The sequence below is a fragment of the Otolemur garnettii genome, unplaced genomic scaffold, assembly GCF_000181295.1.
Source record: "Otolemur garnettii isolate 467f Iridium unplaced genomic scaffold, OtoGar3 scaffold00002, whole genome shotgun sequence".
Lineage (NCBI taxonomy): Eukaryota > Metazoa > Chordata > Mammalia > Primates > Galagidae > Otolemur > Otolemur garnettii.
The window spans coordinates 21,196,355-21,222,495 of NW_003852397.1; the positions used below are offsets into that span (position 1 = coordinate 21,196,355).

Genomic DNA, 26,141 nt, shown 5'->3' on the forward strand with positions numbered 1-26,141 from the left:
GAACCTGCTACCTCTGGCATATGGGGCCAGTGTATTTTTCCATCTCTGCAGACCTAACTTTAATGTGCAAGGTCCTGAGCTTAAAGGAAATTTTCAAGGTTTTTGTCCAAACAAAACACTTGAGTGTCAGCCTGTCTTTGTAAATAAAGAGACTGTTAGCACACACCCCTGCTTGATGTCCACTCCCTCTGAATCCTTGGCTTGATGTAGATGAACACTATACATGGGACATACCTTTGTATGTTCTGTGAAGTGAGAATCAGCTTGTGCTGTTGGCATACCCTCGTAGGTTTGATATAGCTCTGCCACCATCTCTTCCAGATCCTTAGTCTGTGTGTGGGCAAGCTGGAATTCTCTGAAGTCATGGCTTCTGGGTCATAGTCTCCAATTTCAGCCTGCAGTGTGCAGGATTGCAAGACAGCATAAGTCACAGTGGAGCAGGGCAGGTGGCCAGAGCAATGTCCTACTGAGCTGAAGGCACATAAGGTATCAAGTGATATCTTCAATCAGTTGAGAAGTATCCAGAGAATAAAACTTCACATTGAAAGTGAACAGCCAGGGAAGATTTTCTATTTTCATTTTTAGCATGTTTTTCCAGGTCACAGCTGTATTCAGTGCCATTTAAGAGAATCACTTTACACTAGACGGGTTGGTCTTCTTGGTGGCTTTTTGAGAGAGTTTCTTTGCTTTCAGCTCATGGGTCTGCACTTTCTTGGTCTCTTTTTTTGCTGCTGCTCCTGCTTTGTCTTCCTATATTTCCTTTACCTCCTTTTATCTCTTTCTACTTACTAATTCAGTAGGGTGAGTCTCAGTTCTGCTCACAGGAGGTTTTTCCATCCTTGACTTCAACCTTAATCTCCAGTTGCTTTCTCTGAGCCACTTAGTCACTTCTGTAGCATCACTCTTGGCCTGTCTCTCTTCTTCTGGAAGAGGTTCACTTTACACCTATTCTCCCACAATAGTTTGGGTAGACTCTTTTTTTATCTCCTCCATCTTTGGCCACTAATAAAGGTACATGACTTTTGTTTCTTAAGCGATGGTGGTAGGGATCAAGAAATACTGCTTCTCTCAGATGACTCTTTCTGTCTCTTCTGGTGGCATATGCTACTTTGGCTTTCAGGTGATGCTACAGGTGATGGCTGGGAACATTTCTTCTCTTGATTGGATTATTGATTCTGCTGGTTTTCTGCTACTTCTTTCGGTTTCTTCTTGGTTGCGTTTGTTCCATTTGGTCAGAGTCTGTCTTCTCTTCAGATACAGAGCCTATTTCAGTAGTCATGGTTACAGCTTATGTTTTGAATCTAATTTTTGTTTTATGTATGCAGTTGTTGCTGCTGTCACAACATCATTTACCAGAATAAAAGCATACCTTTCCAGATCAAATGCCCAGTGAGAGGTGGCAGCTACAAAGGCTCCAATTATCTTTGCAAATGCAGTCATTTCAATACTTTAAGAAAGTCTTCTTGAGTAAAACTTCTTCAACACATATTGTAAACAGGATGGAGGACCTTCTTAGAACTGAGAATCCTGGCCAGCTTATGAAATTCTCTGATTATTCTTATGGATGTAATTGTGTCTTTCTCTAAATTCCCAGAGCATTTTTCTTGCACTAATCAAAGAGATAACCTCTTATAATATAGATGGTTTTGAATATATCTTACCTTATTCCAAAGTGCCTTATATGTATGTACATAATTAGTTCAGTTTCTTTGTGCTGAACAGTCCTGTGATTTGGTTTCCAAAATATAGTAGAGGTAGTAAAAACATCTTTTGAGGTACATTTCTGTCAAGGTCAGGAAACTTGACTACTCTGTGTGCTTTTCCCATACAGAGAACTGCCACTGTGGCCACCACCTGTAATTGGTGAGTATGCTCTTGTTCACTGCCATGATCACGAAGGAACTCATGTCATAAAAGCTGGCAACCCACAGCTTCTGACACTAGTCAGCATTCCTGCTAACACCATCCCCTGTTCCTCCTCATCCCTGTTTGCCTATCTGATGAAATTCTTAATATTTTTATCTAGCTTGCCCATCCATTCTTTTCTTAGATATATTTAGTGTATTTATTTTGAGGCAATTATCAGCTAATCCCAATATTTCAATTGTTACTTGTTTTTTCTCTTGTTTTATTGTCATGAACTCCTGTCTTTTGGCAGGCCTAATAAATTTTAATCATATGCTGGATATTGTGTTCAACATGAAAAAAGATGTTCTCCACAGAGGGGTCATTCTTTCCTCACTATGCAGATGGAGTGGTGGTTGATCACCCTAATCTAATCAGTAACTATGCTGACTCAAGGCTGAGTTGTATTTCTGATGAGGCTCAGTTGGCCTCTTGTTTATGCTTCGCTCTCAAGGTGTAACTGTGAGCTTGATTTTTTTTTGGTGGGGGAAGGTATCTTCTGGCATGTATTGACATACGAGAATACCAAAAACTCTGCTTTACTTTTCAGAGTCTTGCTCATGAGTACAAACATTTTATAAATGTCCTGAATAAAAACTGATCTTGAAGGTCATAGGTTTCCATCAGAAGCTCTGCTATAGCAGCCTTGAGTCTCAACTTCCTTCCTTTGCCTAGAATTGGCAAGTGCCTCCACGGTAATAGCAGAGTCTTAGTCTCTGCATTTCTTACCGCTGTAGCAGATTTTAGCTGTCTTAAATGATTTCTGTAATAATATTATATATATTTTTTTGGTTTACAGTGGGAACACTGGCCATAAGTTTACTGCACTAGAATTACCAACAATTATAGGAAATCATGGGGGAATATTAGAAGTAAAGAGAGGAGAACAGAAATGGGAACAAAATGCAATGTAGATTCAAGGAAGGTTATACATGAAACAGCTTCTCTCCTTCAAGGCTCTAATATAAACAAAATGTTATTTCTGAGCCCCCAATACTAATTTTGTTCCTGTAATTGTTTTCAAAAATTGGCTTGTACCAAAAACAAACTTTTCAAAGTTAAGATTCATGTTGGAATTACTCTTCTTGTTTTGCCTAAATCTACAGATGAGAAAAAAAAAAAAAAACTGTTGGAAGATAGAAGTGGTGTCAAGATACAATTTTTATGGAGTTGGGACACTTTTGGCTGTTTACTTACATTTTAAAACATAATTTAGAAACATATTTCTAGTTAACATAGAAATATATACTTTAAGAGAAAAATGGCCTAGATCTGTTAAATCTGTTTGAGGATTCCTTGTGGCCTCACAGCCATCAGGACTTCTGTTTCTTTAGTGAACAGCAGCATTGCCTAAGGACAGTATATTACAAAGTGTAGAGTCTGGGATTTGCATGTTGAGTTCCCAACAGGAGGTAGATGAGCTGGGGAAAGTGGTTTGTGTTCAGGTTGAGGTCATCTGGCCATCTATAGTAGGATGGAAAAACCATACGTCATAAACTGGCAACCCGCAGATAAGTTTTTTTGCTCCATGTAAAGGTTTTTCAAAATGAATTCCACATATAAGTTTAATTACTGGCTTCTTGGGAAAAATTGGACAATATGAGAATAATATATCTGTAATCACTTGGACGTGGGGGACATATTTTTTGATTCATTATGCTTAGGTTTTGCTAATGTTAACTGCAATGCTTCTGTGAACATTTGACTCCAAAATCCATTTGAAAATGTAAAATCTGGCTTTTCTTTTGACATTTCAGGCCAATTTTAGTGGCATGTCCTAGCCATGACTCAGTTGTGTTCTCTTTGTCAACATGGTATTTTCTAAAATGTTCTCATGTTTGTGATAGCACTTAAGCTATACCCTTGGTTTCAATGCTTGCTTAATTGCAAGTCCATGAGCAGCACCCAGGTCCGTAAGGAATCTTGTCTCAGGCAGTAGAGCAGGGCAAAATGTTTGAACTCATTTGAGAATATCTCCTATCCACCTCATTTCTCTCCTCCAAAAGGAACTCAAATTTGTTAAGAATTCTTGTATTTAAATAGTATAGATTAACTAAAGTCCAATTTATAGCTTCCCAAGAGAGTTTCGTAGACTTTCTGAATTTAGTGTACAGATAATACTACCATATAGGACTTGGCTGTTTGTATAGTCAGCACCTTCTCCAACTATACTTATCTCAACAATATATATGTACATATGTGTGTGTATATATATTTTCTTGGTGATGTTGTCCTCGGAATTGTAATAGCACACAGTTATTTGTCTTTTCCTGTACTCCTTTGTTTCCTAACTCTAAGAGTTTACAGGCATGGTGAGAACACACTATTGCTAAGTTTTAGAGTGGTGATTGAAGATACATCTGATTCTAAACCTGGTCTAGAATTCTGGATGGGTAGTCTTACAAAATGTACTACTGTTCTGGCATTAATTGAGCCCTCAGGTACATACTGGTTGAGATGAGTGATAGAAACCACTTAACGCATACTTTTGGGCCTAGTTCTGTATCATATTCAAGGAAATAGAAACCTGCCTTCAAATGTTTTGAAGAATAATGCAAATGGTAGTTTTAGGCTATCTTAAATGAAAAAGGGTTTTCTGTAACATTTCACACATAAGCTTCTAAGGTTTTTGTTCAGATAAGTTTCCTATTGATGAAATATGCCTAAATTTCTGCTTCTCCCACTCTCCACAGAGAACTGTCACCACTATTCTTTCTCAGTGTTCAGTGGCTCTCCCTCTGCACTGCATTTTCAGCCATCCTCTGTGTGAGCCTCCATGTCCAGTGCTTTCTATCAAGTTTGCTTTTCTCATGAGAAACTCTTGTGAAGGAGTAAATAAAACTGTCTACCTTATTATATGCAAAACATGAAAACTTAAAGGGAATTTAGTATGTCTGTCTTTAACCTTGTTCCCCTCCAAATCTCTTCCCCACTTGATCAGGATTGGTAGACGTGAAGAGGGAGAATTACTGAAATAGAGTGAGATATATAAATCCAATTCACTACCTTGGTAATCATGATGGAGTAAAAGCATCCCAGAAACACCCTGTTTGCATAATGGTTAGGATATTTAGTCCTAATAAGAAACCTGTAAGAAATACATTATTCACAATTATTCAGTTAGTAGCAGATCAGGAAACTTGATGCTCATATGATGTTCACAATTGCCTGTGGCCGGCAATTTTCATGTAGGTAAATAGGCTGAAGATAATAGTCCTGGTGAGGCTTGAAATCTGGGAGATGTAAAATGACTTGGTATTTCTTAATTCTCAGGTAGAACAGACAATATAATAGTCTAATCCTTTAAATATTGGAAACTTGGAGGTGAGGATGTAATTAAAATGGAATTGTGACATAATGGTAGATTTTTAGGACTTTACATGAGTTGGAATTAAAGTGCAACTAAGATATCTTAGTGTAAGGAAAAATGATGTTATCCATGTGCAAAAATATGTATGTTTATGATGAAAAGAGTATTTAAAGCTACCACTTAGGGATTTCATACTGATAAAGCAGGAAAACACATTTTTTTTTTTTTTTAGTTCCTACCTCTGACACACAAGGAATGGAAAATGAGCATTTTTATGTTTTGAGACAGTGAATTTTCCACCTATAGTTTGTCAATGATAAAACTCCTTAATTTCTGAGTTTCTAATGGCTTTTAAATCAAATTTTCTCTTTGGGAGAGCTTTGGGAGTTAAGGCTGCCAAGATTTAAATGTGGAGAAGAAACATTTATTTGTATTCCTACTGGCATTTAAGTTTAAGATTTTGCAGTTTGTGAAACATAATTACTAAAATTCAAATTTGAAAATAAAGTTGGGATTGAGTGTACTATAATTTTCGTTATACTTACTGTGCAGGGAAAAAATACTGGACTCTAACATGTATAGTATTTGGTTTGTATTATAAGTTTAAGTTATAGCCTTGAAAACAAATTTCTCCTATAAAATTTTACTTTGTGATTATTTTTAAAAAATAACCTTATACAGTACATATCATTCATTACTTCTCTTAGTTAATGAAATAAGGACAAATTTCAAGATTGTACAACATTTTCATGCACTTTAAAAAGTTTATTAAAATTTAATTATAAGTTAATTAAAGTTTTTATTTTCAAAATCATACTACTAGAAACAAATTTTCAATATTATGTACATTTTTGGTCAATTTAGATTTTAAGTGGATCTTAGATTGAGTATTAATGAATCATACTTGCATATGAGGTCTAATAATATCTTCTTGGGTAATATGAATAGTATGAATTTGTAAATGTATATATGTGCAGTTTTGTTGGGCACATTTCATTCTTGCTGTGTGTTGAGCGCTCAAGTAGAGGGAGAGATAAGATTCTTTTACTATCTATTTATATGAGAGTATATCTTAAACATTTGGGCTGCTATAACAGAATACCTAAATTGGATAATTTATAAAGAACAGAGATTTATTTCTTATAGTTCTAAGACTAAGAAGTCCTGGGTCCAAGGTTGCAGGCTGTCTAGTCTGGGCTTTCTAGTTGTGTCATCCTATGGTAGAAGATGGAAAGGCAAGAGAACAAGATGGAACTCAAGCCTTGACCCCTTTTATAATTGGCATCAATCATTCATGAGGGTGGAGCTCTCATGACCTAAACACCTCCCTGTAGGCCCCACCTTCCCACACTGTTGTATTGAGGATTAAGTATCCATCACAAGCATTTTGTGGGACATAGTCAAACCATGCAGAATATTCACTATAGAATTTGCTTATTGTCTTTTGACCAATTTTTAAATGAGTAGCTCAACTAAAAGTAGAACTACCATTTGATCCATCAATTCTACTACTGAGTATTTATCCAAAGGGGGGGGGAAAGTCATTTTATCAGAAGACACTGCACTAGATTGTTTATTCAGCACAATTCACAATTGCAAAGATGTGGAATCAACCCAAGTGCCCAACAATACACAAGTGGTTTAATAAAATATGGTATATGTATAACATGGAGTACTACTTAGCCATAAACATACCTTTTGCAACAATCTAGTTGGAACTGGAAACTATTCTAAGTATAAGAATGAAAAAAACACATGTACTCACTGTTAAATTGGAACTAACTGATCAGCACTCATTTGCACAGATGCAAGTAAAACTCAAGGAAAATCAAGCAGAGGGGAGGGAAAAGGTAGGGGTGGGTGAAATCATACCTAATGGATACAATGTACACTGTCCGGATGATTGGCACACTTAGAACTGAGTACAAAAGCAATTTATGTAACCAGAATATTTGTACCCTCTTAAAATTCTGAAATAAAGAATTTACTCAAATATTTGTCAGTGAATTTTTTTTAAAAACCCAGTTCCTAGTAATCACAGAGATACAATGTAAAGGATTTGGGTCAGAAAGGCTTTCTAATGTAGTTTTGTGTGTGTGTGTTTGTGCCAAGTTCAGGCTTGGTGGAAAATGATAATGTAGGTAGAAAATTGATAGAAAACACATAGGAAATGGTACAATGAGACAAGAAGGAATAAATCACAAGAGTAACTCAAGATGAGAAGAAGGCATATGTGATGAGATGAAAGATCTAGTCGGAAGACTTCTGAATGGTGGAAGACTTGAAACAGCGATCGGAGTCAGTGAAGGGGCCAGCAGACAGTGAAGTTCTTTGGGGTTGTAAGTAAAGGAAATGGTTTCCAGAAGATTATTCTACTTTGTAGGGTGGTGATTCAATGAGCTCACATTGCAGATGGAGAAAGATTTCTTACCCAAAGATTAGGATAAAAAGTAGTAAAACGTTGATTTTACTTATTGGAGAAAGAGGAAGGAAGAGAAAGGAAGAAAGAAAAAGGAGAAAGAAAATGACAAGGCACTGAAAAGGTGCAGGGTATTGCCGGCAGCTGAGGAAAAGCTACTCAGACTTTTAAAGGGTGAAAATGGCTTTTTTAATTTATTGTACACTGATAGCAGAGGACTGTAAAGCAGCTTTCTCTGTATGTTTTTTATTTTTGTTTCTTTTTCTCTGTGAGGCTTATCAGAGTCCTTGCAGTGGGGTCTGGTGAGAATTCAAGCAGAGAGCTCTCTCCCCTACTGTCCATATAGGACTCTTCAAGGCTGTGAGACACTCAGAGATTTTTAACAAGTTAGGCTTGCAGATGAATTGAGTCCTAGGTGTTCCAGGCTTTTAATCAAAACAAAACAAGGACACTTGTGCTTTGAGTTTTTCTATAAAGGGGCAATTGTGTGTTGTGAGTTTCTTTGTTTTTGGAATGAAGTTTCACTTTATGGCCCTGGGTAGAGTGCCATTGTATTATAGCTCACAGCAATCTCCAACTCCTGAGTTCAAGCAATCCACCTGCCTTGGCCTTCCAGAGTGCTAGGATTATAGAGGTGAACCATGTGCAGTGGTGCTGTCCTCTCTTACTTTCTTTTGATAGTTTCTTTCATTGTTATCTGGTTCATTAGTGAGGCCACCTTTCAGTAGTAACTGATGGGTTAAGAGAAAATAGGACAGGCTCAGTGCCCATACCACAGTGGTTACAACGCCAGCCACATACACCAAGGAAGCTGGGTTCGAACCTGGCCCAGGCCTAGGCCAGCTAAACGACAATGACAACTGCAACAAAAATTACCTGGGCATTGTAGTGGGTGCCTATAGTCCCAGCTACCTGGGAGGCCGAGGCAAGAGAATCGCTTAAGCCCAAGAGTTGGAGGTTGCTGTGAGCTGTGATGCTACAAAACTCTACAGAGGGTGACATAGACTGTCTCAAAAAAAAAAAAAAAAAAGAAATGGGACAGTGAAACTAATTTGGATCCTGTTATAATGGGTCAGGTCTGAAACGATTATCCAAGAGCCTTGAAGTTCTGAAAGAAGAGGTAGTAGATCAGGAAGAATTCACAAAGAAAAAAAAGTTCACATAAAGTGATTTGTTTAGTGTCTGAATCATTTTGGCCTTTAATCAGTTAAAAGTAACACAGAAGTTATGACTTTAAACTGTGATGTAGAGGACTTAATTTGGAATGTAGATATGTAAGTTATGAAAATATCAAATACAGTGGCTTAGATAAATTGTGGAAGTGAGTATTTTAGGAATACTGCAATGGCTTACCTATTTTGTGAAAGTCCTGTTTTTTTTTTCTCTTTCTTCTCAATCTTTGATGTGAAGGCCTTTATTTTTGTGCATATCCCCATAGTTTCAAGACAGCTGCTACATGTCCAGATATCTTTATGGTTCTATACTGTGGAGTTGGAGAGAAACAGAAAAGGGTGGTCCCTGGATCAGTAGACAAGAAGCCTTTCATCTTGTTGACTTGAACTTGTCATATGACCACAATGAGCTGCATTGGAACCTGGAAAAAGTGACTTTTTTTTTTTTTTTTTGACTAGGCCATTGATCTCTCTGAGCACAATCAAGATTTTGTTCGAGTACTTTCAGTTGTTTGGATACTGAATCAGGACATTTGTTATTGTTATTCTGTCCTATTTCTTTCTCAGACTGTGTAGCCAGAGTAAGCCTAGATTACACTACCAAGAAAGTACAGAAAATACATGTACTCTGAGGACCAATTTATACCCATAAACATATTACACAATTATGTGGTTTTAAACATGCCTAAATTCAAAAATTTAATTTGTATTTTATGTCTATAGTTTAAACTTCTTACATTTTAAGTTCTGCAGGTATTTTTAAAATTATGTATCATTTTATTCTTTTTCTTTATGACACATTCTAAAATGAAGTGAATGTCCAGAATACTTACAACAACTCTATAATAAGAAATAAATGTCAGATAGATCATTAGTTATCCCTCATACACTTTGTTCCCTAAATGATATTTGAGGTAGGTGCAAAATTGTACAGCTAAAGCTATTTAGCCAATGAGATCATTAAATTGATGAAGTATTTCTGGAAGTTTTAAGAAAAAGGTTCTGAAGGTATGTGTAGTTATTTGAAACATTTTTCGAATAAGCCTCCAGTGATAATGTCTAGCCAAAAGATTGAATCACTGAAGAAGTACAGAAAGAACTGGCAATAAACATGCTAACTGTTCTTTCTGGAAATGCAATCATTTCATTGCTACTCACATAAGTCTTCTAAAGTGTTTTGGGATATTACCAGTAATATAGATTCTATGCTCTTAAGTAATAGAATTTTACTTACAGTCATTTGGAATTTTAAATGTTACTTTGTTTCTGGATATAGCTGAGTCATTTTTCCACTTGGCTTTTTAAGGGAGGCTTCAAAGTAACTCTATTTTCTTATATTGTTTTTTAATAACTATGTAGCATGCTTCTTCATGTATGAAAAATAATAAAGGTACAAGATATAAATGATATCAAAATAATGTTTCAGATTCTAAAACCTTATTCATGATATATTCCTCAAAGTTTTTTATAAGGAAATTATAATAATAAAACCTGTTTTATTGTAAAGTTTCTAAGAGCAAAAAAAAAAATTAGATGGGACTCTATAATTTTTAAGATACTGAATGTTATTTCACAACCTCCTACTTTTTAAGGCACTGTGCTTGAGAATGAAGGGGGATATAAAACATTAAAACACATTCTCAGCTGGGTGTGGTGGCTCACACCTGTAATCCTAACACTCTGGGAGGCTAAGGCAGGTGGATTGCGTGAGCTCAGGAGTTGGAGACCAGCCTGAGCAAGAGTGAGATCCCATTTACACTAAAAATAGAAAAACTAGTCAGGCATCGTGGCGGATGCCTGTAGTCCCAGTTACTTGGGAGGCTGAGGAAGGAGGATATATCTTGAACTCAAGAGTTTGAGGTTGCTGTGAGCTATAGTGACACCATGGTACTCTACTCAGGGCAACAGAGTAAAACTCTATCTAAAAAACTCAAAAGATTCTTTACCATAAATAGATTTATAGTTTAAAGATGTATCACAGAAAACAACTTGAAGGCATAGGACAGTCTACTAATATTCAAAGACATGCTAGCTATATAAAAATCTATGTTTCTAACATGACTACCTGTTTTGGTTACTTATTGGTGTGTAACAAACCATGCTAAAATGTAATGGCTTAAGATAAGAGTAATTTTATTATTTTCCATATATTGTGAATTGGCTGGGGCTCAGCTGTGCAGTTCTGCTGGTTCTCTTAAAGTCTCTCATGCCATTTCAAACAGATAATAGCTAGACTGGGCTAGCCATGACTTCTTCATTTACATTTGGCCTTAAGGATCCCTCTGATGGACTTGTTCTCTCAGTGATATTTCATCCAGAACTATTTCATGTGTCCTCTTTTATTACTGGGGTGTCCTGGACTTCTTTCATCATGGCTTAAGGCTTTCAAGAATCAGAAAGTTGAGTTTTTTGGCACTTTTAAGTCCTGGGATTGGAAATCTCAGAATGTTCATTTTTGCTACATTCTGTTGGTTAAGGCACTCACAAGTCCATCCCAGAATACCAGATGGTGGTATGTGGATACAAACTCTCCTTCATCTATAGAACAAAGGCAGAGGAGGAGGCATTTGGAGGGCCTTCTTTGGACTTACCAGGCAATTAAAGTCTAGGCTTTAATTGCTGTGAGAGTGTGAGAGTTCTAAGAAATAGAGGACTCTGAATTTGAGTGACTGAGGTAGTCTCCAAAGATAAGCAAAGGCTTTTCTTCTGAGTTATATACGCTAAGCATAGAGAGAATTTGGGATCCTCTATAAGAAGAATAGCATAGAAAAAACTATGTATGGGAAAACAATGTCATTGGATTAGTAATAAAAATAATTTAAACCAAACTAGTCATTGTCAATGCTATTATCGCTAGTTTCAATAAATGTAGAAAGGACTAATGAAATTGTATAGGAAGTAGATCAGGGAACATATTTTGTAACAATAGCAAAGCCAGCAAATCTTTAAAATTGAATCATTATGAGTTTAGAAATAAGATGATGAAATGTGAGAAGAAATTTGTGATTTTCATTGGTTCTCATCACCTTTGAGATTTTTCTCAATTTGTCAATACAGCTTTGGGACAATTATTTGAATTTGGGACAAGTAAGGAAAAGTGGGAACAGACATGGTTGGGAATTTTGATTTCTGGATGATTAAACTTTGTAGAGTACAAAAACATAGCAACTAAGGTCATAGTATTGAGGTGAGAACTGATAGCTCAGAGAGTTATGATACATATCTCCTGTGAACAAACAGTTCTTGACCTTATGATAGTTATAGATGGTATGAAATGAAAGTCTAGATAAATTCTTAATAAAGAAAGTCATCCCAACTGTCTCCACTTTGTATTTTAAATAATGACATCAAGTCCAGGTAAATAATTAAGAATTCCATTTATTAATTAATTTAATTTTTTTGATTACTTGCTATATGAGTATCTCCATACTGAGGAAAGCCAATAAAAGGAAAACTATTCTAATTTTGGAAGTTCTTTATTATATAAGGCTGGAAGCTATGCTGCTGTTTCTTCCATACACTGGCATTATTTCTGTGATCTATAAAAACACAAATTAGTCTTGTTTTAAACAAAATACTGCTAAATCACCTGTAGAAACAAGCATTCCCATTGCCAAGTCTTGCGTTTCATCTGTGACCTAGACACTGTCAAAGTGACTTATGAAATAAGACCACCAAATATGAGAAATAACCTGTGAGAAGGTCTTGCAGGAGAGAGTTACAACTATGCGCATAAAGGCCCTGAAGAGAAAATAAACCTAATGTGTTCAAGAACAGAAGGGGGCCTCGCTGTGGAGTGCTGAACAGGAGGTAAATTAGGCCAGGTAGTGTGTGGACTTGGAAGCTGTCATTGGGACTTTGAATGTTTTTCTGAGGGGGAAGGAAGAACATCTTGGAATGTTCTGAGCAGGGAATTGATAGGACTACCTTTTATAACAATCATTTTAGATTCTGAGTAGAGGAGCAGCGAGGGTCAGAAAGAGACAAGAAACTACTGTAATAATTCACAATGATGATGCCATCCTGTATCGTGTGGAAGTGGTGGAGTTGGTGAGAAGTTGATGTTCTCTGCCTCATACCACTTGGTCTACTCCATTTTTTCCACCTCCACAATTGCCTTTTCTTCCTCTCAACTTAGTGCGATAGCTGGTGAGGGCCTATTTCGGTCTTAGAGTCCTTGTTTGCCTTCAGCCCCCTTTCTCTCCTATTTTACTTTCTCTTCTATTATCCTCTCTGGTTTCTATTTCTTTTCTATCTTATTCCTGTCTGATTTTTTTTTTCTCAGTCCTTATTTCTTTTGCTATAGTCAGGACTTACAAAGGCCATCTTATTTCCATTTACTGATAGACCTGAATTTCTAACTCTTTACTCCTTTAAGGAAGCATATCAAGAAGCTAGTCTTTTATAATTAGCCAGCCTAGGAAATTTAAAGTATTTTGATTTGATTTCTTCCCTATGCAAGGATGTGTAGAACTTGTTCTCATTATAGCCTTGACTGGTAATGACAAGGTCTCAAAATGCAGTAGCTCACCAAAGGAAGATATTAATAAACATACCATGAATATCTGAAGATGGAACTGGCTGAGATACTAACTCTTATTTGGCTATGCTTAAGAATCTTGCTTACTAGTGAGAATGAGTGAGTGAATGAATTAATTAGTAGATATAAAAACTTAGTTCAGGAGAGAAAGTATTTTCTGGTTTACACAAGGTAATATTGATCTATCCTTTTCTGCACAGCCAAAAAAATTTACACCTTCCTAATTGTCTTCACATCACTGGTTGATGTGACACAGAAAAATGTGTCAGGCAGCTCCCCATCCTCCAGAGATAGAATGGGCATCTTTCTTTCTTTCTTTTTTAATTGAATGGTAACTGTGTACATTAATGCACTTCTGGGGTACAGTGTGGTGTTTTCAAACACAATCCGAAACACTTCCATCAAACTGGTTAACATAGCCTTCATGTCATTTTCTTAGTTATTGTGTTAAAACGTTCATATTCTACTCATAGAAAGATTCACTTGTACCCTTGAGAATGGGCATCTTTCAAGGGCAGCATGTTTCTGATCTGGGATTGCCACTGACTCTAGTTTTATATTGTTTTAAGGAGATACCCTAGATGAAGAATTATATTGCTACACTAGTAGTGGCAGACCTCTCTGGTCATTCCAGTCATTAATGTTTAGTGATAACAACTCAGGAACCACCTAGATCCTGTCCTAACAGTGATGGAGCTGACAGGGCTGAGGGAGGGGTAGCCAGAGAGCAGAATAAGAACAGGTGCTGCAGCTGAGGTCCTGGAACTGGCACTTCTTAGAAATGCACGTTCGTTGAAATTTCTGTGGCTAAATCTGTCACACAAATCATAATTTTAGCTATGCTATTAAAATACTTAAATATTCCCTAAGGGAAACTGAAGGGCACGAAATAATGTCCCTAATCATAAGGTTTGGCGGCAGAAAAGTGTTCCACTTGGTGAATAACGTGCCATTGATTGATAGGAGAGGAGCACAGAAGTACCTTGTGCTGATGGGGCAGGCTGGTGCTCCTGCATATCAGAAATGGGGCTGGGTTTGGTGTATTGGTTCTCATTTTGACAGATTTACTACAGAATTAATTCATCCTATGTGTACAATTTTGACTGTGTGCACACATCTTTAAGTAAAGATTTTTTTTTTTGAGACAGAGTCTCTCTCTGTCACCCTTGATAGAGTGCCGTGGCATTACAGCTCACAGAAACCTCCAACTCTTGGGCTTAAGCGATTCTCTTGCCTCAGCTTCCCAAGTAGCTGGGACTATAGGCCCCCGCCACAACACCTGGCTATTTTTGTTGCAGTTGCCACTGCTGTTTTAGCTGGCCTGGGTCTGGGTTCAAACCCACCACCCTTTGGGGTAGGGCCAGTGCTCTACCCACTTAGCCAAAGGTGCCGCCCAAGTAAAGATGTTTTATTTTTGTAGATGAAGGAACTCAGCAGTATGTCAATTAAGTCATGTATTTAATTAAATTTTACTTTTAGATTCTGGAGTCTAGGGAGAGAGCATCTTTCTCCTAGGAGTGTGGCATGTGCAGAGAGCAGTGAGTGGGAGACTGGGAAGTGCTGGAGAATGCTTCACCCAGACCTCAGTTCACAAAGGGTATTGAATTGACCCTGCTATTTTTCAACTGGAATTCTATAGATGATACAATTGAAGAAAAGGTATATGTCCTTTAATGAAAATGTCTATCCTCTAATTAATAGTTCACTACTTTACATATTTGGCAGTTTATTTCCCTGCTAGTATCCTTTTATAGATAAAGAAGTCCGGAGTTAGTCACTATAGCATTGAGTTTCATTTGTGTTGCTATTATTCAAAAACTTTATTTTAGACCTTGGTGACACGTAGTAGCATGCAAATGGTTCACTTAATTCTCAGGATGGCTAAACTCAGGTTGCAAAGGTGATAGTTAAGCACCTTCCTAGACATCTTAGCCACTGTGAGTTTATTGTTCCACATAATTGGTAGTGTTAGGAACTTTTCTCAGGTCACTCAGATTTTTTAGAAATGTACTTTAACTGCATCTTTTGACTTGCTTTGCACAAGTGAGCCACATGCTCTTACACCACTTTCAGAGCATTATCCAAATATCACAAAGTCTGCTCCAAAGTCCAAACAATTTCCAGTCCCTCTGTCAGAAAGCAAATAACAACAAAAGACCTCCCAAACATAAGTCAAGCAGAACCTTCACACTACCTTGCTTTTCACAACAAGGAGAGGAAATTTTGTCAATAACTCACAGTAGGAGCAAATAACTCCACAATACTCTGAGCATATTGCCCAAGTTACATGAGATGACTAAGTAAACATTTGCATAAGTACTTATGCAAGGGGGAAGTGTGAAATAACCAGGGGAAGCTCTCCCATCTCTTAAACCCCACCTTAGCTACAGTTTGGCTCTACTCAGCCTTCACAAGGTCTAAGTGTTACAGATTATTTCCTCCTTTGGCTTGAGGAAAACAGAAACTTTTCCATCAAAATACTTCTAATTATTGACGTACTAAAATGAAGGTAGGAGAGCATATGCGTGGATGATAGATGCTGTTATTTCTGGTTCTTTTGTGCAGTTTGCAGCTCAAGCATGTGTCAACTGGCTCCTAATATCTCAGACATAGATACAATTATTTATATATTCATTTAGTACCTTTCTGGCAAAGAGCACAAGATGACTGATCTGTTGTGGAGTGTCCCAGCATGGATGTAATTCCTAGGTAATTGTTACAGTGCCATAAAATCATGCCACACCAGCTTCATTATAAGTAGTTTTGCACTTGACTATAACCTCACAAATGGAGGTCATTAAAGTTAAAATGTCCCTTGAGTTTTTTCTAGTATTAACTTTATTTCAACCACTGTGGATAGAACAAAACAAAAAACAATGTACTGGCTTTAAGCACTCTATCCCTGAGTAAGGTAAGATGGTGAGATAGTTTATCATACTGCTTTAGAACTCATTCTTGTTGTGATATATGGCTCAGTGCGCCCTGGGTACATAAAACAGGGAATGGTAATTAATCTTACGTGGAATGTATGAACCTAAAGTCCAGAAGAGAGGAGAGCTGTGTGTACATGATGAGAGCCACATAATGCAGAATGTCAGACATGTTTATGTGAAAATTTGAAAATATTATACTCTATTCCCATAGCTGCATTTTTCAGAGAATAAGGAAACATACCTCATATTCTTTATGGAAAAAGATCATGTGTAAATAAGTCTGAATAAAGAAGCAGGAAAGATTTGCTACTAGCATTATGAATGGAAATATATTGTATATAGAAACTTAAGAATGTAATCTTAATATTTAAGAATATTACATACAGAAGAAATAAACATTTTATTTTGCCGTATCATAAAACATGTATTGCTACATCTCAGCATGTTTTTTTTGGTAGATAAGTAAGTGGTTCTTCAATATCTGACCTTCTTATGCTGGTTATAAAACATGTTAACTTTTATGTATTGATATTGAAACATTTTTAAAAAGTTAATGTTGAAAAAAGAACAAGTTATATTGACTAATAAATTCATTCACTAAGCATAGGTGGAAGATGTTCTCTCTGTAGGAATATGGACTGTCCAGATGAGAAATGTTTCTGTCTCTAAGGAGCCACAAGTACATGAAACTCACAGTGGAGGTTTCTGTAATCCCAGGAAATAGTTATTTCTTTTGTTGAAAAATTTTAACATTGCAATTTAAATTATGAGGTGGAGACTATCTTTTTCTTTTTTTAAATTTCTTATAGCATAACTATGTACATGAGACTATCTTTTTTTCTTTTCGTAAGAGGTTTCTTCATGGAAAATGGTTAAGTTTACTGAAAAAACATGAGAGGAAATTTTACTTATACTTGAGCACGAAGCCTACATTATACATGCTTTGGGAATAAAGGAAAGATATTGGCCTCCAGTGCTGTCAGGGAGGCCCTTTAGGTGAATTTAATGCTCTTGATTTTTATTGTGCTACTGACCTCCTGCTTCCCTTGAAACCTATGCTGCTTTATTCCAACCAATGTGGTCTGAATCCCATCCAACATTTTACTAATATTTATCATTGCTAAACTTAGTATTGCTTGATAAGTCAAATTTGTTGCAAATCACTTCCAGTTGTACAAATACATTATTTACGCATAACTTGTAAAAAACTCCATGCTGTCATTAAATGAGTTGACATGCTCATGTAATTACCTGGGCTGGGACTCTGGGTAAGTGTGATTATTCTGGAAAAAGAAAAATCAAAATAATTAAAGTATAATTTCATGAAATCTGTAATCTTGACAGTTACAAAAGTCGACATTTTCTAAAAATATGCTTCACTTTATTGCAACATTTTTGCTTCTCTCTCTCTTTTCATTAAGTCCATGTAAATTCTCTGAAGTTTGGATGAATTTAAATATTTGAATCAAGGTTTGGCAACTGATGAGCTGAATCTAGTTTCATTACCAATTCCAAGTGACCAATTCCCCCAGACCGAATTCGTGGGTTGTACCACCATCTCCTAAAGTTCATCAGTGAAGCAACTTGTTGCCAGAGGAAATATGCTCCTGGCACAATTCCAGCTTGGAACAGAGACTGAAACTTGATTTAAGCTTGAGAGCAGAGGTAGAGAGGGAGCCAAAGTCCAAGCAGAAACTGGAAAAGGCCGTTATAGTACTGAAACATATCCTCTCAGATCAACTGGTCTGCCTTCAAATTGTGTATTGAATCGAAAGGATTGAGGACTCAGCTCCGGTATTGACCTAATCCTGAAATCCACTTCCCACCTTAGTGATGACCAGTGGCTCTGCTGTTGTCTCTTTTGTTTTATTAAATATTTAATAAATGTAATTAAATTTTCAAAAATGAAATGTTAGCATCATTAAATAACATTCAAAATGGCATCGACTATGCATAAATTGGAAAATAATTTTTAAAAAATAAATAACTATGAATTCTATAGATCTTCATTGCTTAGTCTATCAACAGACCACTTAAGTACAGTGCTGATTAAATTTAGTTGTCTCTGGCATTTTGCTGATTTTTCAGTCCTATAAGCATAATTGCACACATCTTATCTTTCTGTTATAAAATTATTTACCAAAGTAGGAGGATAGAATATATTTAAAGTTAGTTGCCTTGACTTACAACTTATAAATATGTATAATTTAGTTTGATGGCCTCCACTTGTGGTCTTGCTCTAGAATACAAATGTTTATTATCTATTAACCAGCTGTGTGAATGGCTTCACAGTGTTCCAGCATTTAATTTTTCATGAATTATAGAAAAATTGAAATAATTTAAGCAAAATTATTTCTACGACTGACTGTAGTTTTTCTGATGGTTTTCTAGTGCCAGTTTTCTAACGGCCTTCATCAGGGCACCATCTCTGTAGGTTGCTATTGTGGTGTGAACTCTATGAAAATTGTCAGAGAATTATTGTTGGTATAGAAATTGCAATCATTTCTGCTCTCCCCATGCCCCTTTCTTCTAATCTTTTCACTAGACAGGACTTCTAGGGCCCATGCTATTGATTTTGCTCCAGAATCCTTTTCCTCTGATTTTCTCTTCATATTATTGATATCTTTGGGCAGCTGGCAAAGTTCTAAATTTGACATCTCTCCAAAATACTTCATTGGCAACCACCTAGTTCATGCTCCTCCACACACACCCTTTCCCTTCCCATCTGTCTTCAGCTCCAGCAACCATTTTACCCCCTGCCTGGTTTCTTGCTTCTCTCTGGACCCACCCTTAAGATACTTGTGCAAAAGCCCACCTTCAAAACAGAGTAATGTCTCTGGGACTTTCTATCCTACCCCAGAATCTTGCTTGTCTAAAGAGATATTCAGATAATTTGAGATTATTTGCTACAAGATTAAGATATTTAAAGTTATTATTATTCATATTAGTATCATCATCATCATTATTGTCATATTTATTCTAGGTTTGCCACAATTAACACAATTTTTTTTCACTGGGTGAATTTCTCACAGGTTTCAAAGTTATTGTTTCTGACTATAAACATAATGCATATTTATTACAGAGTATCTGGAAAATCATAATAGCCTTTAACATGTCCAGGAATCTTTTAAGTGCTTCATATAAATTTATTATTTAAACTGATTTTCAAAACAGCTTTTAGATCAGTGATTATCAAACAGTGTTCCATGGCACACTGGTATGCCATGAGACGGTCTTAGGCATGCTGCAAAAAGTTTTAAAGATCATTAATTAAATTATTTTTGAAACAAGTTCAAAGCACAGTAAGTATATCCTACTTTTTACTCCTTTTTTTGATCAACATAATTTAAGTGTGCCATGAGATAAAAAAGGTGGCAGAACACTTACACCTCCATTTCATAAACAGGGAAACTGAGACACAAATGTTAAGTACCAGGTAGAGCTGAGACTTGAACCCAGAAGGTGAAGCCCAAAGAATATGATTGACAATGTACCACTTTTCAAAAATTAAAAAGAAAACACCCATAATAAAAGTTAAAAGTAATTTATAATTTGTACATAATCACATTGTACTTTTAGTGTATTGATTTTCAAGAATTTTTATTTTTTTATACAGATTTTCAAACAAAATGTGTTATTCTAGACACACATTGTCTTTAGGCCAATATTTATGAGCATTTATTTTATCAACTGTATTTTATAAATAACACAGTAATCGAAAATATCTGACAGAGGAGTTAAACAATATATTGAATAGACATTTGGAAATATACAGGGGTAGTAGAGACAAATGGTGTAAGAAAAAACGAAGGGCATTGGAAGTGCCAGGAATGACAGAAATGAAGCACGAGGCAGGAGTTATGAAACACACCCCACTACTCACTCTGGGCTGTGCAGGGAATTCTGTCACATGGTCAGAATGATGTAAAACTAGTGAGTCTCAACTTTTAGAATCACTTTGTATATAAAACATGGGAGAGTTAACTGTTTAAAGAAAGTAATTTTTTTTTAAAATACTGATAATACAGAAGTATAGATGATAAATATTTTGAGGTGCAAGAGGAAAAGTGGATATTACTCTGAGGAAGGTAATGTCTTACAGATACTACTCTTAGGGAAGGTCATATCTTTTGATGTTGGGATTGGATGAGATGTATCTTTGGTTGATGCAAAAAGAAATAAATAAGGAAATATATTCCTTAAAATTTATGAAAGAAGACCTAAAATGTTGCTTATCTATATTTGGAAGAAGGAGGAGAAGAGATTAGAGTTCTTTCATAAGCTCAGCTTTCATATAACCAGAGTTCAACTGATAATGCCTGAAATTCATAATTCAAGAGATAGCAGTATAAATGCTTTGTTTTGAAAGATGGGATTTTATTGAAGGTAAAAGTTATTGTCCTCAGGAGTGAGAGTCAGGATTAGAAGGAGTTATTTTAAGCCATTCTGTACCATTAGATTTTTTAAACATGCACATAATATATATTGAGTCCAATTAATTTTTGTTTGGCCTTCTACTATTTAAGGATAAGAGCTCAGAACCAGACCCAAGGCCAGGTGGGAAACAAAGGCCATCTTCTTTTATACTTGCAACCTCTGCCTCTGTTGGACTGTTTTGCTGTCTCCTAGTTATAAATCATGGGAGAAAATTTCTTGAAGGTAATATGATCACTCATCTCTCCAGACTATGATGGGTGAGCGATAACTCAGACAGTAAACCTATTCAATTTCCCCAGGAGTATGTTACCATATTAGGCTCCTTGCTCAGAATATAATGGTTAACAGTTCTATTAGTCAACTTGAATTACTTTTTGATTCATCATTATCATATTCTTGTACATTTTTCCATTTTAATGAGTTTATGTATCACCAATTGGCACAGATTAGGTTTTATGTCTGTAACAAAAGGAAATTGTCATACAGATTACGCTAGAGAAAAAGTCTCAAAGTTGACAAGCTTTCTTTTGTTTCTTTTTAAACGATATATTTGATGTTTCTTTTTAAATGATATATTCTTTCATTCAACACTTAGTTTTCCCTACCAGTTAGCTTCTTGAAAGTAGTGGCACAAAGATAAATGAGACATGGCCTTGATACTGGAAGAACTCATAGTCTGATTATAGAAATTATAGTTCATCTTGATAAGTACTACGTTTGGTCACAAAGTAGCACGCAAGTGACACAGTGAGAAACAACATAATTAAAAATGACATTCTGCTTTTGAATGAAGTAGACTTTTTGTAATTTAGTCTGTGTAGTAATACCATATGTTCCCTAATTAAAAAATAAATACTGATAATTTACCTCTGATAAATTACTTTTAAATGAGTGATTTACTTAAAGATAAAGTAACTAGAGTTAACTTAGAGTCTAAAGTACAAGTCCAGAATATAAATCTTTAATTTTGATTACAAATTAACTGAATGAATGAAATTATTTTCTAGTTTTTCTCCTTATGTATAAATTCCAAACATTTCTGCTTTTCACTGAGAACTTGTCCTAATGAATCCTACCCTTGGTTTTTGTTGTTATTAACTCTCAATTAACTCTACCATAGGCTTTTCTGGATGTGAAATCTATGTGTCTGCAGACCAGAACACATACGTAGCTGCTCTCAAAAATAAATCATAGTAAAACATGTAAACTCTAAAGCATGAAAAGTGGTTGGAAGAGTTAAATAAATACAAATGCGATGTTTTATGTACTATGTAACTTGATTTCTGAAAGTATATGTAAATTCTAAAGAGGAGAGTTGCTGTTCATTAATCTTGGTTTTCTAACTTAAATGAAAAGACTGTCATAACGTTTTTTGCCATTTTCACTATACAATCTAACCTGGCTTTCAATACAAGTGGTATACGTGCCATTTTCTGAATCAGCGTTTGAAAAAAGAAAGTAAAGATGATCTCTACTTTAGAATTTTAAGCCTAACAGCATGATTGCACACCTAGATGCAAAAAGGACATGAATTAGTCAATATAATCGACTGGTTACAGCTTAAGTGTCTTCCCAAATCAATAAATAAATGATCTCTAACTACCTGAGTTTATACATAAAGTACTTTGGAGCTATAATTATTAACAGGTAAACTTATTAAAATGTTTAGATTTGTTTCCAAATGAAAGGGTAGACTTGATCTGGAATGATAGTTCATATATAATTCAGAAGGGCCAGCAAAACTGCTCAGGTTCACTTTCCCAAGTACCAACTGTGTGTTTCTTCCTTACTACTACAGTGTAAGCCTGAATTCTAGACACCAGGAAGCATATTATCCAGAACCCCTCTGACTTTTAGTAAACAGAATTGAGTTAAATAATATTTAGGAGCCTATAGACAATTGGTTGAATCTACCTTAAACAATAGTTTCATTCTGCTTATACAGCAACATTTCACCAGCTACAGTAGCTCACTCACATACACAAAAGGACACTCAGACCAAACCAATAGGAAAGGCAAAGGTATAATTTACCAAGGAAAGAAATGAATAAAAGAAGGTGACTAAACTGAGACTTCATGCAATTGTTTATTTGTCAGAAACCCATCCATGAACTAAGACATAAGCATAAGCATTAAGTGAATGACAGTTGTTTTATTGTGTTTTCAACATTTTTTAGTTGTATCTTAAAAAATACCAGATGCCGTCCACATGATGCCAGACATACGACTTTTGGCTGTGCTCGTGTGATCTGTAGTAGATTGCTATAATGTACAGGGCAAGGGAAAAAAGCAATTTACAGATAGCCCTGGCCCGAGTGCCTCACAGCTGGATCTAATTTTACTGAAGTGATGTCTCTTCCCTCCAGCACCTTCTATTTTATCAAATACCACATATTGTTTTTTGAAGTGGTTCTTGTTGTCATACTGAATACCACAGATGGATAACACACAGGACATTTGGTGGTCTGTTTTCTGACTAGGGTCAGGCCCTACTGTTGTTCATGTTTGGGTGGAGGACATATTTCATAGGACTGCCCAAGAAACGAATGAGTTTCAGGTGTCTGAGAGATAATGTATAAGAAATCACTTACGTGGTTGACATACTTGGCGACCATTATAATCATTTACGGTTTTCAGCACTAATGTGGTACCTCCCATATTGGTATGTCTTTTCATTGTATCAATTATGAAGCTGACATGTCACCTGGACAAAAGATGAAAAGGGCGAGAAGGAGAGTGACAAATGCTATTAATTACACAATTGCACTGCTATTGCCTACTTTCTTTCTCCCTTACGAGATTTTAAGCTTCTTGAGGGTAGAAAATATGTCTTCAACTTTGAATAGGCTGCACTTAGCCCATGGGCTTGTATGTAATGGGGACTGAAATGTCTGTTGAATGACTAGATGAAAAAGCAAGGATTCCAAGAGTTTCCATAGATTTGATGATTACGATGAAGTGAATGAGTAGTCTGTGAAAAGTTCATAGCTATCATTCTGTTTCCTTAACCTCTAATTTCTCAAAGTCCATCTTTGTTATTTGAAACAATCTGTTTCTTCTAACTGTGGTATAATATCCTCATGTGCAATCTGTTTTGGCTGTGATGTATCCCCCTTATGTTCATTTTCTACCTTTTACCTATCACTCCATAACTGATGGGTGCCAAAATTTCCTGCAATTTAAGAAAGGATAATTTCCAGCTATCTCTAATGCTGTCATGACATTGAGATGTGGCACCATATTGGGAGGCAATCCCACATTTGCAGGTGGGGTCGGTCAAGTTTTTAAATTTTACTGAGTGCATATTTAAAAAAAATTTAATAGGAAACTTTTCTGTGAAGATTCTACCCCTTAGGCTCATTTAGAAAACCAGGCACTGGTTTTCCCCAAATGTTTTAGGGATTCTATTGTCCACAACCATCCTATCTGGTTATCCTTATAGAGAAGAGTACTTTTCTTCTCACTCTCTACAACTCAGTCTCCTCTAACTAGGAAAATAGTTCATACTATCAGGGCAATCAAGCTATCTATATTGATATATAGATGTAAACTTTGCCCAGTGATCTTCATGGCTTAACTCTTTGGAGTTCCATAATACCCAGCTCTAGCAAATCAAAACCTTTGGGATCCAGACCTTTATCTATAATAGGTTTTATGAACCAGGTTTGGAACTTAAAGCCATACATTATGGTTTTTGTTCCCTTTGCTTTTTTTTGTATGCCTTCCTTTAAATAGGAGAGAAAACTCATGGTATGGGGAGCTAGAAATCATGCAAAATCCACTTAACACCTCTACATTTTATGCCCACCACATATACATTATCTAATTTAATTTACATGAACACATACCTCATAGATTTGAAAGGGTCAACTCAGAATGCTTAAATAATATACACATGGGCTCATAGTTAATGGAAGAGGAGTTTCAAATAAAGGTTTCTGTGAAACCTAATTCTCCAATTCATTTAACTTTCCTACAATACTGTCTTGACAGTAAAATGCTCCTGCCACAAATACGATTTACATTATATGTGTTTGCATTATCATTAGACATATACTGTCTTGTGTAGCCACACTTTCTCACAGAGGTGATTTCTTTTTTAGAGTTCATAGGGAATGATGCATGTAATTTTGGCATAAGCCAAAAAGCTGAGTTCCAATCTTGATTCATCACTCTTCTTCACAATTTATATTCAATCATTAAACTCTAATTATGTCTCAAATGTGTCATCTTTATCTCTATTGTAACCTACCTAAAACCATACTAATATCATCTTTCTCCTGGGATCCTGCAATAGCTTCCTAACTGGTCTCCCCAAATCTATTCTTGCCTTCTTATGATCCATTATCCACCATTCAGCTAGAATATTCTTATACAAATGTATACCTGCTCATGCCACCATAATGGTTAAACCCGCTTAGAAGCTTTCCCATTGCTTGTTATCTGTTCCTCCTGCATTATCAAACTTATCTCAGTATTTTCATTCTCACTTTAGCTATCCTGTTTCAGTTCCTTAAACTTGCTATACTCCTTCTTGATTCAGAAACTTCCCATCCTGTTCCTTGTATCTGATTGTTCTCAGTAATCCCTATACCTTCTGTGGAGAAGAGCTCAGATGTCTTTCCTCAAGATTTTTTTTTTTTTTGGTGACTTATCAAACTAGGTCTGGCCCATTATATGGCCACTCGGCCTCCTACACCTTGTGTGGCTGGTACATTCCAGCTTTTTCCTGGCAGTCCCAGTTTATTTCTATTGTACAGATGTAACTATTAATAGCACCTCATTTTGCTTTCCAAAATTTTAGTCAGTATTGCAAATTTTATGGTCTTCCTACTTGGATTAACCTTTGCTGTACATACATAGCTACAGTTAAAAATTAATTGCATAATTAAATTTTAATTGTGTATCTTCACTTCAATTTAAACTTCATAAGACAAGAATTATGTCTATAGTGTTTACTTGATCCTTAGGGTACCTACTACTCAGTAGGTGCCAAATGAATATTTGTTGAATGATTATTAATGGACAAAATGTGCCCTGAATTAGATACAGTCTTTCCGCAGTATGTAGGGGGGATTAGTTCCAGGACCCCACTCCTCAGCTGATACCATCATGGATGCTCAAGTCCCTTATATAGATATGGGGTAGGGTATGCACATAATTATGCACATCCTCCATTATACTTTAAATCATATCTGAATTGCCTATAATACCTATGCAATGTAAATTCTATGTAAATATTTGTTATACTGTTACTTTTTATTTGTATTATTTTTATTGTTATAGAGTTATTGCTTATTACTTTTTTAAATACTGTTTTTATATTTAAGTTGAATTTGTGGATGGAGAACCTAGGGATATGAAAGGCTGACTATATCAAATGAGAAACACCAGTTGAGGGAAATTGTACAATCAAAAGAATAGG

The 26,141-nt window shown here is 35.9% G+C and overlaps 1 pseudogene; it reads right to left on the reverse strand.

Annotated features, from left to right (window-relative positions):
- Window positions 1-1,281: 1,281 nt before the first annotated feature.
- LOC111724936 lies at window positions 1,282-23,340 on the reverse strand (annotated as a pseudogene).
- Window positions 23,341-26,141: the final 2,801 nt, after the last annotated feature.